Consider the following 3,933-nt stretch of genomic DNA (forward strand, 5'->3'; position numbering starts at 1 on the left):
CACGACATGATTATAAAATATATTAATATCAAGAAAAACATGAGTGAAATTAAAGTTCATAGAAGAAACCCCCTAGAAGCAATTCTGATGTTGAACTTCTCCAAGAATAGCTCGGTTGTGGTTTCTTTGGTGGCTGCGGATGGTGAATGGAGAAAGGATTTTGTTTCTGGAAGAAAGGCCAAAGAAAGAGAAGAGAGAGAGCTATGGGCGTCCCCAAGGAGAAACTTGTGTAAAAGTGGCTGAAACTCTCAATTTTATAAGGTTAAAAAGGTTGTTACAGATTGCCAATACAGCCCAGTAATTGGGTATTTAATTCCCATGTTTTTCTGTTGTTATTGGTCTTATAAAGAGCCATATTCATCACCATATTTGGTTTCCACTTTTAATTCTTTGTCCAGATCAGCATCCTTATTTAATTCTCCACTTTTAGTACCATTTTGCCTTATTTGTCCTCAATTAAGCTCCGAAATACGATAAGTGACAGGAGCATATTTATGTGGCTTTGTTAGCCTATTTCCTTGTATTTAATGAGTTAGTTTCTATTTATCATAGTGATTTAAGCTATTTTCGTGTGTTTGTAGGTTCAATTGGCTAAAGTGGCAAGAAAAGGCAATTTGGAGTATTTTAGAGCAATTTTGGGCTTTGAATGGATAACACATGCATGGAGCAAGGTAGATGGACGAAATTGAAGTTCAAGAAGGGCTAAGAATATGCTAAAGAGATGGAAGAATTAATTCAAAACAAAGAAGATATGGAGCTCAGCAAAGAAAGAAGGAAACATGAGCCAAACTATCTTATTTTGTCTTAGCCAATCCTAATCCTACACTACCTAAGTTCCAGCTGTTAGGGGGGTCCCTAGTTATATTAGGACACTTAAATATATGTTTCTAGAAGGCTTAATCCTATTCCTTAAGGGATGCCGCACCTATTCCTTTTAGAACAACCATTCCTTGTGATGTGATATAAGATAGCACACAAATTAAACCCTATAATTGTAGTATGTGTAAGTAGGGATCGTTCTAGGCCGGGGATTAGAAGGGATGCTAACACATGCACCCATCACCTAACACAAATCCTTTGCCGTGCAAAACAGAAAGCATTTTCCAGCTTTTCTCCTTCATTGCAGCCACACTTCCACATGCATTCCCTCTTTAATCATTCCCTCCTAGCTGTCATATTCCCTCTTTTAATCATTCATCCACCTATAAATAAACATCCATTGCAGCCACAAAAAAGGGGGATTCATTCATACACAAATAGACACCAAAGACTTCCCTTTGCCGTGCAAAAACACATTCATTCCAGCACTCATCCCTTTGTGCCGTGCCTTCCTCCACCATTCCATAAATTCATACACACTTCACACCATCACACAACCATTCCTCCATACAAATACCACCCCAAAACCTATCCTTAGACCTTGTGTCGCAACAAAGAGGAAGAGAAGAGGGCCTAAACGTTCATACAATTCAAGTTTGAGTTGTTGGAATGTTTAGGTGTTTCTTTTCCTTTGATTTCAATGTTTAATTTCAATTCTCTTTGTCTTGTACGTATGAGGAACTAAACCCCCCCTTGGCTAGGGGGGATTCGAAATACATGTTTATGCTTGCGATATGATTTGATTACTTCTAATTGCATTTCATAAGTTGTGAATTCAATTTACTTATCTATGTGAATTACACTTATTTATGTATGTTTATTGAGAGTGCACGCTTAATTTTCATGCATGAATATGACGCTAGAATATAAGTGAGTTTCACCTAATAGTTATGAACTTATATTCACAAGTAGTAAAGGTTGATGATCTCAATCGCGTTAAGTAAATTCTTGGCATAAGTTTCATGCAATCATAGTAACAAGTGCTTCGTCAATGCTTATGGTTTTCATAGAACTTAATGATTCTTGCTTGTATCTCTATCATGCAATCATGTAGGGGACTTGTGGGGAATGTTTTGGGTTGTCGTATGCAATCATCCAATTCAATAACGTTAGGAAAATCTGAGGGTTAATTAGTGCAATTCACGGTTAATCTGGGGCGTTGAGAATCTTGGTTTATTGAAAAGCAATTGGAAATCATTTTATATGCAAGTATAACATGTGTGGAGATGAACCCCTTAGCTAGCTTCCCATCCATTCAATTCTATCACATTTTGTCTTAAAATCATTCATATTTACATTCTGCCTTTAAATTACAATCTGCCCATTTAGTTAAATTCGTCCAAACACAATCCCCCCTTATTTTGTTGAGTCTTAGTCATTCAAATCTGTTTTATTTTGTGTCTTTAAGCATTTGGAGTCATAAACACTTTCAAATTCGTCCAAATCAAGTTCTAGTTTCTGTTTGAGTCAATTTGATTGTTTTAGGCAGTTTGAGTGTTTCAAATCTGTTTTGAGTCATAGTAGTCTTATTAAGAGTCTTTAAGTTTAGTTTTTGTGTTTTTAAGTCAATTTATATTAGATTAGCACCCCTAGTTAATCCCCGGCTAGAACGATCCCTACTTACATCATTACTACAATTGTCACAAATAGGGTTTAATTTATGTGTGCGTATAATTCTCGCATCAAATGGCTCATCCTATCGAAGACCGACGTCCGAGGGGAGGGTTTAGGCTCTTCTTGGTCTTGTTCAATGCTCACACTGACGTATTGAGTGCTAGTGTTTTTCGCTTTGTTTGAAATCATCACAGGTGCATTTGGTGTGAAACCAAGTCCGGCTTTGTTGTTGTCAACTCCGTAACCATGCTCCTTCAACTTCTTTTGAGTTTTGGTAAGGTTACGTTCTTCGTCATTGACAGTGTTTGAAACCTTCTTTCCAGCCACCGCAGAAGAAGCGAAGTCGTACCCGGCCTTTTACATGAGTTTGTAGGCATTAGGGTCGAAACCTTCCTCAGTCCTCTTGGTTGGAAGAAAGCTTGATTCCACCTTCTTTGGTAGAGCTTTTATGAAGCCTTGTGGTAGTCTTGCGACTTTAGCACCCCCTAGCTGTGTCAAAGGAAAAACTGCATTTGTCTTGAGCAACTTCACATTATCTGCGTGCCACTGTGTGTCGGCTTTTCTTGTTCCAGTTTCGAATGGAGATTGACCATTCTTTCTTCTTGACATCGGGATATATCGAAATATGGGTGCGTTCGGTTCTTCTGACGGCATCCTACTCCCTTTGGTTGTTGTAGGTTTAGCAAACTCGTCATCGTCTTTGCTTGAAGATGGCACAGTCTGCTCTTTTTGCTTTTTAGGCATGACTTGCCACTCCTGCTTTTTAGGTGTTGCTTTGCCCGTGGATCTGATATCTTCCGGAAGGGCTTCGGGTATCATGTCTTCATCCATGTAGAACTTGGCGTCTGCAAAGTGTGATTCGGCTTCGGTGAATGGCTTGGTATCACCTTGGATCACCTTCACTCCTTCTCGGTAAAATTTTAGGCATTGGTGAAGGGTGGACGGCACTACCCCATTTGCGTATATCCAAGGTCTTCCTAAGAGCAAGCTGTAGGAAGTCCTTGCATCAATCACGTGGAATATCGTGCTTGATTTGAGCTCACCCACGGTCATCTCTACTCGGATCATGCCCATCGCCCTTTGTCCTCCTTGGTTAAAACCCTGGATCAGCAGACGGCTCAGGGATAGTTCATTCACCTTGATGCCGATTATGGTCATTGTTGATTTTGGCATGATGTTTATGGCCGACCCACCATCCACAAGCATGCGGTTGACTTTGTATTTACTTACGTATCCTGAGACGAAGAGAGGACGGTTGTGAGGCTTTGATCCCAGCAGTAGGTCTTCGTCAGTGAAGTTAATTACGTCATGGGTGGCACAACATGTGGCACATTCATGTGGCTGAAGCTTCGAGCCTTCGTCGTTACTTTCTTGCACTTCGTGGTTGCCGGGACCTGCCAAGACTGCTGCTAGTGCTCTTCGCATCTTTTTTGGCAATGG

This window comes from Pyrus communis, chromosome 4, assembly GCF_963583255.1.
Source record: "Pyrus communis chromosome 4, drPyrComm1.1, whole genome shotgun sequence".
NCBI lineage: Eukaryota > Viridiplantae > Streptophyta > Magnoliopsida > Rosales > Rosaceae > Pyrus > Pyrus communis.